This window comes from Rutidosis leptorrhynchoides, chromosome 5 (genome assembly GCF_046630445.1).
Source record: "Rutidosis leptorrhynchoides isolate AG116_Rl617_1_P2 chromosome 5, CSIRO_AGI_Rlap_v1, whole genome shotgun sequence".
Taxonomy (NCBI): Eukaryota; Viridiplantae; Streptophyta; class Magnoliopsida; order Asterales; family Asteraceae; genus Rutidosis; species Rutidosis leptorrhynchoides.
Genome location: NC_092337.1, coordinates 87,405,524 through 87,420,185, shown reverse-complemented (window position 1 = coordinate 87,420,185; position 14,662 = coordinate 87,405,524).

Here is a 14,662-nt window from a genome sequence, read left to right as displayed (position 1 = left end):
GCTTTTGAAATACATTTTGAACTGCGAATACATGAAATGCTTTTATAAATGTTTGACGAGATAGACACAAGCAAAACATTCCTCTAATGAATTATTATGCAGACAGAAGTTCTGCGGATTATTATTGAATTATGTGGACATGATAATTGCCACCATTGAATTATGTGGACATGATAATTGCCACCATTGAATTATGTGGACATGATAATTGCCACCATTGAATTATGTGGACATGATAATTGCCACCAATTGATGTGAATGTTATGTATCGAGAAAATGATTTTTATACACATGTTATGTGTATTAAATTTTGTGCACGAGATATGTGTACGGTTACTATGATTTATGAAAAATGAATTTCGTACACGAGAAATGTGTACTGTATTTGAAAGATATCGCATGTACATTACAGGTGGGTGTAGGATTCGGGCCCATTTGTACTATGCATCATTTAAATCTTGTGGTCTATCAAAATGATGAATTTTATTGTTTTATGATAAACCTATGAACTCACCAACCTTTTGGTTGACACTTGAAAGTATATCTATTCTCAGGTATGAAAGAAATCTTCCGCTGTGCATTTGCTCATTTTAAAGACATTACTTGGAGTCGATCATCGCAATGGGACCAGATGTTGGTGACTTCGTCCAGATGGATTAGGACGGGATATGACATGTGGTATCAGAGCGGTAGTCTTAGCGAACTAGGTCTTGCATTAGTGTGTCTAACTGATAGTTGATTAGATGCATTAGTGAGTCTGGACTTCGACCGTGTCTGCATGTTAAAAGTTTTGCTTATCATTTCGAGTCGAAAATTACCTGCTTATCATTCTTAGGGAATCACTTACTTATCATTCTTAGTCTAGACACATCTTACTGCATTGATTGCATGAATAGTGTATAGACAAAATTTATATCTTAGCGTATCTGCTAATTCATATTTTAGCGTATCTGTTACTGTAAACTTTGCCTAGTATATTCCTCTGCAATCTACGAAATCTTTTGTTCTATATATATAGATATTCTATGTAATTAGAATACCATTCGATTGCCGAAAATCATTTCATATCGAAAAATCCTTTACTCAATCGTACGAAATGGAACTCGTTACTAGTTCAAGTTCTTCAGAACCCGACAGCTATTCCGACACGGATGTTCACCTAAGCTCCGAAAGCAGCGTCACCAGAATGAATCAACCAATCAGCCATTCCCAATTCATCTGATGAGTTTGTAGTCGACTTAAATAATGGAGACGCGAAGAAGGCGACCCTTTCCATCCACCACATTCCCCTCTTGACGAAGAACCCAAAGCACTTACCGGCGAACCAGTCCGAAACACCATTTTCACCCTCATTTCCCGAATATCTCGTCATGATTACATACTATCTCAGATTCTAAACCTTATTCATTCGCTCGTTCCGACCGACAATTATCCCGGAATAATAAAAGAAGTCAACGAACTTCGTGCTCGAGTAATCAAATTGGAGAATATGGTGCAAAATTAACCAGCTTCAACAACAGTACCATCAATAGCAGCACCAGTACCATCAACAATCCATGCCTCAACATCTCATTCTGTACCTCGAGTATAATCATCGTTCTACGTATCGTTCTACATCAATTATCTTCGTTCTTCATGATGATTATGTAATCTCTAATGTTTTAGAGATTATATATTCTTGTTCCAACGGCAAATCAAATAAGTTTAATATCACATTAACTCATTAAATCCATGATTACATCCGAAGAGAATATATATGTAAGTATATTTTCATAAAGATTGTAATTAAAAATTCTTTTGTACAAACGATTAATGGTGAAAATATTTTAACGGGTAGGTAGTACCCGAGGAATATTTAGATTTTACATTAATAAGTTACAATGTACATTCTTCGAATCCGATTCAACAGTCATTTACTATCCTACTTACATCCACAGATATACGTATCTGTTCACCGCAGAATAACCATTTTCATTCAATTTCATATTTGGATTTTGACCTATCAGAATCCAACAAGTGGTATAATGAAGAAAATATTGAACAAAATAAAATTTGTTAGAAACAAACGAATTAACTATGAGAAATTTTTTGTTAAGAATCCATGCTAACTGTTTCCAGCTAACTGTTCCTAGCTAATTGATTACATTTTATTTATCGCAGTTTATTTATCGCAATTTAATTATCGCAATTTTATTTATCGTCATTTAATTTCTGTTATTTATTTTACGCACTTTAAATATCGGGACACGTATACAAAGTTTTGACATATCATATCGACGCATCTATATATATTATTTGGAATAACCATTGACACTCTATATGCAGTAATGTTCGAGTTAGCTATACAGGGTTGAGATTGATTCTCAAATAATATATATACTTTGAGTTGTGATCGAGTCTGAGACATGTACACGGGTCACCATACGTATTAAGTAATTCGAATATTATATATTAAGCTATATATGAATTATTGGACTGTTAACTGTGGACTATCAACTGTGGACTACTAATATTGGACAATTAAAATGAATTAAAATACTGATTATAACATATGAAACTAAACAATTCTTCAAGTTTGCCACTTGATTTCATCTTAAACCTCATTTGTATCTTGACGATTACAATCTGCGATTCAAACCTTTCATAATTCTTGAAAACACTTCAATCGATAGGATGAACCAACCACACTTCATCTACGGAAGAAGAGATTGATGCATATTGTTATGTACCTGAAAATACTCGGAACCTGAGTAAACGTTTAACACGTATCTGTGCTAGCTCCTTTGGCATTGCTATTACCGAAAATAACATTGTAATTCTTTTTCAAATTAGCCAATTTTGTCACAGCTCCAGCAAATCAACTTCAAGTTTTCATTCGAATAAACCTTATTATTAAGATTACCCCATCATCATCGTTATCTGGAGAATCGTTTATATTCCACCACGTTAGCAGTAAACTTACCAGCAACTTCATTACTCATTGGCTTAGGTCTCTCCGAAGAACCATTATATTTGTTTGTTAAAACCTATTCATATACTCATCCACATCTTATAACGAGAATTACCACATCAATTACCGGGAATTAGCAATCAGTATTTTGAAATCTCGCAGCATGTCTACATCAACAGTTATATGTATACCTATAACCTTTATCCCTTAGAATTATGACATTCCATTCTGAAATTTTGAAAAGTACCCAGTCTGCGAATCAATACTCTGAATTCTAAAAAGTTGAATGAAGCAACAAAAAGTGTAAACGACCTTAACAGCCAAAAGTTTGATGATAAAAAAGAAAAAAAAATATGTTGGTAAAGCTCTGAAATGTTGGAACTGGAAAACGGATTGAGCAAACCATGAAGGAGGCTGTGGACAAATCACAAAGACTAAACCTATCTTCAAAGAATCCAAATGATTCAGTATCTGCTGAAGTCATTAATGAATACCTTACTCCCGACTCTATACTCTTGCGAACAAATCTTCATGCATCATCCTTCGATATTAGAAATTCTAAGATATCATCGTATCTTTCATTATAAATATCCTTGATATATCTTAAGATATTTTCATAACTATTCTTATCTGAAATCATTTATCTCTTTGCGATATCAGTGTTACATCAGAAAGGAAACTGTTTTAGTTTCTAAATTCTGAAAAAAAAAATTTGAACTTAAAATATGAATGTCTTTGAAGTAGTGTTGAGAACTGATGCATGAGTTAGTAAAATATAATGACACTTGATCAACGTGATTATATTACAGTAAGTCATGCTGAGTTTCTAATGGAACGTGATGATTCACAGATCCTAACGTCATCATGTGCCATGTTATACGACTCTTACATTCTACTTGATCTCCAAACATATCGGGAACATGTTTTCTTGATAATTCTATCTTTTCTCGTGACTTCTGGTAATTTAACAAGTCAAATCATGCTATTACCAGTTCTTTCTTAGAACGATAGCCATGATCATTCAAAATTCGAAGATTTAACCTACGAATCCGAAACGTCTTAATCGCTTTACTTAAAGTCAAGACGAATCTTATTTTCCTCATTTCACTCTTTTACGATAGCTTCATTCGTACTCTTCACATAAACGGATTGTTTTATCTACATTACTCAATAATGATAAAACTTTATTTATCAACCAAAATTCGTCATAAAAACATTCTTATTGTTAGCCATGACGACCTCGATTAAATTTCGGAACAAAATTTCTTTAACGGGTAGGTACTGTGACGACCCGAAAATTTTTGACCAAATTTAAACTTAATCTTTATATGATTTCGACACGATAAGTAAAGTCTATAATATCGAGTCTCGGAAAGTTTGAACTGTTTCATATATTCAATTGACCTTCGACTTCAACTGCTCTCGACGATTCACGAACAATTAATTGTAAATAGATATGTGTGTATGTATATATGAATAATAATTCAAAATATAATTTGAAGTATTATATGATTTTGCTATTAAAAATTACTAATAAAATAAAAATAGGATATTATAATAATTTTTAGTTAAAATATATATATATATATAAATAAATTATATTAAAAATAAATATTAAATGATTGTAATACTCGTCTGATGTTTCGATTGATATTAAGCAAGTTAAATTCAAACATATGTAATTTTAAGATAAACGGTGATACGAAAATGAGTTCTATAAATTTTAGACTTATTAAAAATATATTTAGGAACTATTTGTTGAATTTTAAAAGTTTTTTTATTTTACTTGGGGTTGGGAGTGAATAATTAATGTAATTTTTATTTAATAGTTAACGATCGAATTTTATACCATAATGACCAAAATAAATAAATATAGTTAATTTAAAAATATGGGATTTTTCTGAACACTTTTATCCGCCACTGATTTCGCACGATACACAGTCTGTGAAAACTGTCGGCACAATATTACAAATCATCGACTGCATTATTACTACTCTTCAATTTAGCACAGTATTTTCTAATTACTGTGTTTGTTATCATGTAATGATATGTTGATATATAGATACAAGTGGCATAAAACTATAATATATAGATATATACAAACGAGTGCATACAAGGGATCACCACCAAAATCAGATTCCTTCTTTCTCTTATCTTTATATATATATATATATATATATATATATATATATATATATATATATATATATATATATATAAACATGGACAGACATAAGAGTTAACATATGCATACATACAATCGTGCATCATCACCACTATCACGAACCTTGCTCAACTTCTACTTCTTGATCAACAAACCCATCATTTTATTTCTGTATTATTTCAAGTATCACTCCCAACAACCATGATCAACTTCAAACAAACAACTTGTCTTCCTCCTTCAACCTTCTCCGGCTACAACCATCTTCACACTGTCTTTCCACCGGCACCACCATAATCACCCATGTCCACCGTCCACCACCATGAACTTGGTATTTATCTATTTATTTATATATATTTTTTTCGTTTCCTGTTTCCTTTTTAATCACAAACACACCAACCACCTTCGATTCATCACCTCAACGATCACCCCATTTATCTCTATACATATATACAAACGTACACCCATTGATCACCATAATCAAACACCAACACCATCTTCTAACCGTCACCTTATCACTCACCACACGAAACCCACCACCATTACTTTATATTCTGTTTCATTAATTATGTGTCTTCAACACCCATCTAAGCCATCACCACCTTTCATCATGTTAAACCCACTTGCAAACCCCACCAATTAATATTCATTTCAGTTTAGTTTCGACAAGACCAAACACCATTAAAACACCAACAAATCCTCCTTGAAACCCAAAAACAACTTAACAAACCATCATTTGTTTTCTGTTTTGCTGCTGCGTACTTCAGTAGTTAATACACCACCGTTATCCGTCACCTCAACCACCATTACAACCATCATGAACACACGTTTGCAAACCCAACCCATTTTCTATTACTTCTGCTTAATTACAACATCAAAACCTTCTCGTTTTGCAAGCTAATAATTGATTTGTGTTGACTACTTGTTTTCCATTTTCTGCATCCATCGAAAATATTTGAAGTTAGTGTATTATGCATTAAGTCCAAGAAGAATCTCAAGTTGATTAATAAACATATATCATGCGGTATATAATACGGAGTAATATATTGCTAGTGGAGGATGACAAGGCTTCGTATGAGTTAAAAAGAAGAGTGAGGGGTCAGGATGGGGACATATATATTTTAGATTCAAAATCCAAACGAACCACGTACATCAACTTCCTTATATTAAATTACCACAAACGTATGGGCCATGGTTAGGTGTTGGGCCGAAATTTCAATTGTCATTGGGCTCAAGAGGAAGCTTGGGCCACAATTTTCAAACACTTCGTTAATTTTTTTTTTGTTCCTGTCAATGATAACAAACTAACACATACACTTATTGATGACGATGATGTGAAGATAACAAGATGATACACGAGGATAGGTAGACGGCAATGATTAGGATGATTCAAAACAAAAATGATGATTAGGTTATGGTGATGAAGGGATTATGATCACGATGTCACGAAATTGAAGATGATAAAAAGATGATTAGATAATGTTAAGATTGTGATTTTATGGTGATAATCGGATTTATGTTCTATGATAATAATGATGACGAATGAAAATAGAAAGGATGAAGGTGAAGTTATTAAACGGGTTTTGTTCTAAGAAGAAGAAGGAAACCGAATTAAGGTTAAATAGAATTAGACTATGTTTTAAAACAGAAAAGCAAGGTAGAGCAAATGGTATGGGTATGTATTTGGGGGAACCAGAGGTCAAGGGTTCGAGACTTGGGGGCGATATTTTTTTTTTTATGTTAGAGATATAGTTAAGGCTGGAAAGATGGGTTAAACAAAATAAATATGGGGTTTAAACCAAGATTGAACTAGTAGCTCAATGGTTAAGGATTTATTGGGTTAGCGGGACGTCGCGTGTTTAAACCCGGACTTGGGCATTATTTTTAGGCTACTTCCTTGAGGCAGGTATTTATCAATTTATTATCATCATCATCATCATCATCATCATCATTATTATTATTATTATTATTATTATTATTATTATTATTATTATTATTATTATTATTATTATTATTATTATTATTATTATTATTATTATTATTGTTATTGTTATTATTATTATTATTATTATTATTATTATTATTATTATTATTATTAGTATTAGTAAAATTATTATTAATAATATCATTAATATTATTATTAGTGTCATTTTTATTAAGAACTATCATTTATATTAAAAGTATCATTTTTACTATTACTATTATCATTATTAGAGAAATTATCATTTTTATCAAAATTATTATTATTACTATCATTATTAGTATTTTGACATTTTTATTATTATTTTTATATTATCAATATTATTATCATAATAACTATTATTATTATTATTGTAAAATAAAACAACTTTTATTTATTGTTATTATCAACAATATTTTATCAAATAACTATTAGTTATATAAAACTATATTTACTACACATAACATAACTATATTAATACTTTTATAATAAATATTAATAAATATAATTAATAAGGTTATTAATGAAAAATTTAATCAAAATAACAATTAAATCTCTAATAATATATAAATTTGTTCGATTACCATTTTATGTGTTAATATATATATATATAAATGATATAGGTTCGTGAATCCGAGACCAACCCTGCATTGTTCAGTATCGTCATATGTATTTTTACTACAAAATACAATATAGTGAGTTCATTTGCTCCCTTTTACTCTTTATATTTTTGAGACTGAGAATACATGCGCTGTTTTACTACTGCTTTATTAAATGCTTTTGAAATATATTTTGAACTGCGAATACATGAAATGCTTTTATAAATGTTTGACAAGATAGACACAAGCAAAACATTCCTCTAATGAATTATTATGCAGACAGAAGTTCTGCGGATTATTATTGAATTATGTGGACATGATAATTGCTACCATTGAATTATGTGGACATGATAATTGTCACCATTGAATTATGTGGACATGATAATTGCCATCAATCGATGTGAATGTTATGTATCGAGAGAATGATTTTTATACACAGGTTATGTGTATTAAATTTTGTGTACGAGATATGTGTACGGTTACTAAGATTTATGAAAAATGGATTTCGTACACGAGAAAGGTGTATTGTATTTAAAAGATATCGCATGTACATTACAGGTGGGTGTAGGATTCGGGCCCATTTGTACCTTGCAGCATTTAAATCTTGTGGTCTAACAAAATGATGAATTTTATTATTTTATGATAAACCTATGAACTCACCAACCTTTTGGTTGACACTTGAAAGCATGTTTATTCTCAGGTATGAAAGAAATCTCCTGCTGTGCATTTGCTCATTTTAAAGACATTACTTGGAGTCGATCATCGCAATGAGACCAGATGTTGGTGACTTCGTCCAGATGGAGTAGGACGGGGTATGACATACACACGACCATTACATAATGGTTTACAATAAATATTATGTTACAACAAAGAAAACTTTTGAATGCAGTTTTTAGACAATATCATACAAGCATGGACTCCAAATCTTGTCCTTAATTTAGTATGCAACAGCGGAAGCTCTTAACAATCACCTGAGAATAAACATGCTTAAAACGTCAACAAAAATGTTGGTGAGTTATAGGTTTAATCTATATAATTATCAATCATAATAATAGACCACGAGATTTTTATTTTTATAAACACATCTCATATCAGGCATTTCGCAAACTGCATATAGATAAAAATCATTCATATGTTGAACACCTGGTAACCGACATTAACTTAATGCATATAATATCCCCAAACAGAACCTCTCGTTTGTATAATAATCTCGAAGTACTAAAGCCATCCATAACCTGAATGGGGGTTGTTAGGCCCAATAGATCTATCTTTAGGATATTCCCGTCAATTAGGGACCATTTCCCTAATTCTTAGGTTACCAGACTTGAATGGCGATATTCGGTTTAATAATCCAACCATAGAATGTAGTTTCGCGTACTTGTGTCTATTTTGTAAAACATTTATAAAACTGCATGAATTCTCATCCCAAAAATATTATATTTTAAAAATGGGACTATAACTCACTTTCACAGATTTTTACTTCGTCGGAAATTTAAGACTTGGTCACGGATCGATTCACGAACCTATAACAAATATATATACATATATATTAAAGTATGATCGAAATATATTCACAATATTTTTTATTACGTTTTAATGATTTAAGTTTATTAAGTTAGCGGTCCAACGTTAGTAATCTACAACTAGTTGTCCACAGTTAGATGTACAGAAATAAATCAATATATATTATCTCGAATCAATCCACGACCCAGTGTATACAAGTCTCAGGCTAGATCACAACTCAAAGTATATATTATTTTAGAATCAACCTCAACCCTGTATAGCTAACTCAAGCATTACTGCATATAGAGTGTCTATGGTTGTTCCAAATAATATATATAGATGGGTCGATATGATATGTCAAAACATTGTATACGTGTCTATGGTATCCCAAGATTACATAATATATGTTAGAATACATGTATAATATAATATAAGTTAGTTAAGTTATGGTTAGTCTAGATTTGTTACAAAATTTTCGTAGCTAAAACTAGTAAATTTATCCAATTTTGTTTTACCCGTCATTTCTTCTTTTCAAATCCATTTTGAGTGATTCAAGTTGCTATGGTTTTATAATGAACTGAAATTTATGAAGCTAAATAGAAAAAGTATAAGTTTATAGTCGAAAATACAGGTTACAAGTCTTTTTTTAAAGAGGTAGTCATTTCCGTCGAAAACACGACATCTTGATGACCATTTTGAAAAACATACTTCAACTTTGTGTTTAACCATGATTTTTGGATATAGTATCATATTCATATGAAATATCATTTTTCAAGAAAACAAACTTCCAATTCAAAGATTAAGATAGTTTTTATTTTTCTAACCCAAAACAGCCCCCGGTTTCACTACGACGGCGTATGTCCGGTTTTACGGTGTTCTTCGTATTTCCAGGTTTTAAATCATTAAGTTAACATATCATATAGATATAGAACATGTATTTAATTGATTTTAAAAGTTATGTTAGAAGGTGTAACATCCCGTTTTCTCGTACATGTCTAGAGGTACATATTTAATCGTTTGTACGCTTACAACTCATTCTTTATGTGATGAAATGAAATAATTTGTGTTAGTTGATGTATGAATATATATATATATATATATATATATATATATATATATATAGAATATATGCATATATAAGTATATGCATGGGCTTTTGTTGATGTTAAGTCTTGTGAGACTTAAAGATGAAGTTTAACGTGTATAGGAAGCGAGAACAAAGCGTACAAGTCAAATAATTAATTGTTAGTTTGTTGCCGAGAAACTGGTCAGGCCACGCCTAATGGCGCGCCGCGATAACCATTGCCGCGCCGCGGCACCTCAAGCAAACTAGAGTCAGGAGGCATGCTAAGAAGGGTCGATTTTTCCTTTATATGTCGCGCCGCGGAGAAGAAGGTCGCGTCGTGACCAATAACTAGAATCTGAGTCAGGAGGAGTTTAAACAGCTCACATTTTTACGTTGTTCGTCGCGCCGCGGCAATCGAGGTCGCGCCGCGATGTTTCTGGCAGGCTGACTTCGAATCTTGTTTAAATTAAAAGAATTTGGGGTAGTTTGGTAATTTTGCGTGTAGATCTGATGGGAGCATTAAATCTCCACCACTTATCCATTTTATTCATTTTCATTTCTCTTTTCTTTCCCCATTTACTCTCAAAACATAAAACCCATTTAATTTCAAAGTGAGATTTGAGAGTGAAGATTTGTGAATCAATATTTGGAGCAAGAATTAAAGTTGTTCTCCTTGTTCTTAGTTACGAGTGAATAGTGTTGTTAAGTCTTAACTCCATGTTTTGAGTTTTAGTTAATTTATGGCTAGGGTTTGGCCATTAGAGGCTTGTAAGACCCATTTGGGGGTTAAATGGGTGAACTTGGGTTATATTGACGAAAGGAAACCCTAAATAGCTATAATCTAGGGTTTGGTCTTAAGATTTGAGGTTGTAAGTGTTAGATGGTGTTGTTTGTGATGACCCGGGAATTTCCGACCAAATTTAAACTTGAATCTTATATGGTTTCGACACGATAAGCAAAGTCTGTAATGTTGAAGTCTCAAAAACTTTGAACTATGTTTATATATATACATTTGACCTTTGACCCTTCCCGACGATTCACGAACAATTGCATGTAAATAAATATGTATATATATATATATATATATATATATATATATATATATATATATATATATATATATATATATATATATATATAATAGAAATAAATATATTTGAACAGATAATATTTTAAATTAATAAAGTACGCTTAATCAATTGAAATAAAGAATGTAAAATAATAAATAAAATAAGTAAGCTACTATTAATATGAATATATATATATATATAAATTATAATTACTTATAATATATAAATATTAAATAAATGATATCACATAATATAATATTGTATATTATATTACAAGTATAGTTGTTACATTATTACATCTAATACTAATAATAGTATTAAAGCTTATAATATAAAAGTGATACATTCGAGTTATTATATGTACTAATATTATTGTTATCATTGTTAACATCATTATTATTATAACTAGTAGTAAAATTGAAATTTTAAATATTATGATTAATATTAGTAAAATTATAAGATATAAATATTATATTGAACAATAAAAATAATTAATACTATCATTAATAATATTAGTATTATTATAATTACTATTATTATTAATAATGTTATTACTTTTATAATTATAATTACATTAACATTAAAACCATTATTAATATTATTATAAAGATAATACAAATTAATATAAATATCAATGATAATACCATTTTTTATTATTATATTCATAGTTATTAAATTATTATTAGCTACTATTATTTATATAATCATTATTATTATTAATATTATTATTATTAATCTATTTAGTTATTTATTAATACAAGATATATATAAAGCAGATAAATAATAGGAATTAGTTTCATGTAAACCTCAGAATCGTACGAATTAGATTGGCAATCCCTGTCTGCTTTATTTTTTTTTGTTTCCAACTCCCTGGCTCGAATCAATTATCAATTGCTTCCAAGTTGTATAATTATTTTACTTATTTTCCGTCCTTTAAAATTTGACCTGTCGACTAATAGGAGCTACAAAACAATTACGAATGAAGCTTTATGCTGTAGAAATCATTCACAAGCTCATAATATATATCTCCTACTCTAATACATGAAGAAAACAGAAATTTTTATAAAAATAAATAAAAACCCGATGGTTTCCTGTATAATCCAACTTTTGGCCAAGATTAAAAATCGCATCAATTATTAAAATCCAAAAATGCAGTCTTGTTAGTAATCATTCACTAAATCTTTCTGCAAAACCTCAGGTTTAAATTCATTATATCGAGCTTGAATTTTGGAGTCAAGGTTTAAATGTCAAACAGTCAAAACTTGTGTTCATAGCGAAATTCGACTTTCAGTTGGTGAATTAGGTTCAATTAAGGGTGCATATAGATTATAGAAAGGTTTTTCAATCTTTTTCATGTTGAAAGTATGATTTAAATGTCGTTAATTTTCGAATTGCACTTTGAGTTCATAGTTTCAAAAACGAGCTGCAGTTGATTAATTTTCCTTTTTTTTTTTCTTTTTTTTCCTCTTCTGTTTTAAATAAATCAATCAACAAATCTTGTCTCTGCTTAGTTTACGAATTCAAAAACAAATTAAGAGTGTGATTGTTAAGAACATTTGATTTGTAGTCGTCTGAGTTGAAGGAAGAATGAGGAAGAAATAGGAACAGTTTAAAACGGGTTTATAGTTATTTATTTTGGGTATTAAAATAGAAAGAGGATCTGGAGGAACGGTTAAGGGGTTTGCGGGTTAGCGGGTTCGATTCCCGGCTCAGGCAGTATCTTTTTGGCTAAATTTCTTTGAAGGTAGTTTATTTTTATTTTTTAGTTTTATTATTATTATTATTATTATTATTATTATTATTATTATTATTATTATTATTATTATTATTATTATTATTATTATTATTATTATTATTATTATCATTTTCGTTATTATTATTATTATTATTATTATTGTTATTGTTATTATAAATTATGATTATGTTAAATTGATGATATGATTACTAATATTATAATTTTAGTTATTATTATGTAATATTGTTATGAATTAAAAGTTTTATTATTAATATAAAGTATGATTTTTATTATTATTACGAATATGATTATTATTATTGTTGTTACTACGAAAATAACACAACTTATTATTATTTTCACTAATATTGATATTAGTATCACTTTTATAATTATTAGTAATATTATCATTAACATAAGTATCATTATCAACAATATCATTATTATTATTATTATTATTATTATTATTATTATTATTATTATTATTATTATTATTAGCATTATCATTATTATTAAAGTTATTATTATTATTATTATTATTATTATTATTATTATTATTATTATTATTATTATTATTATTATTATTATTATTATTATTATTATTATTATTATTATTATTATTATTATTAGTAACTTACCATTATCAAAACTATCATTTTAACAAATAAATATTAGTGTCATATAAGATATTTATTACATTTACTATAATTAAGATAATATTTTGTAGTGACCCGAACTTTTCCATGTTTATATATAGTAATTGAGATTGATATTTACATGACTAAATATTTCCAACGTGTTAATCAATCAAACTTGTTAAGACTTGATTAATTAAAATAGGTTTCATATAGACAATTGACCACCCAAGTTGACCGGTGATTCACGAACGTTAAAACTTGTAAAAACTATACGATGACATATATATGGTTATATATATAGTTAACATGATTTTATTATAAGTAAGTATCTCATTAGGTATTTTAACAATGAGTTATATACATAAAAATGAGACTATTAAATTAAAAAAACTCGAAAACGATATATATAACGATTATCGTTATAACAACGTCTTACTAGGTACATATGAATCATATTAAGATATTGATACACTTGGTTAATTATGTTAAATTATAAGTAAATATATCATTAAGTGTATTAACAATGAACTACATATGTAAAAATAAGACTACTAACTTAATGATTTCGAAACGAGACATATATGTAACGATTATCGTTGTAACGACATTTAACTGTATATATATCATACTAATACTAAGATATATTATATATCATAATATCATGATAATGTAACAATTTAACATCTCATTTGATATAATAAACAATGGGTTAACAACATTTAACAAGATCGTTAACCTAAAGGTTTCAAAACAACATTTACATGTAACGACTAACGATGACTTAACGACTCAGTTAAAATGTATATACATGTAGTGTTTTAATATGTATTCATACACTTTTAAAAGACTTCAAGACACTTATCAAAATACTTCTACTTAACAAAAATGCTTACAATTACATCCTCGTTCAGTTTCATCAACAATTCTACTCGTATGCACCCGTATTCGTACTCGTACAATACACAGCTTTTAGATGTATGTAC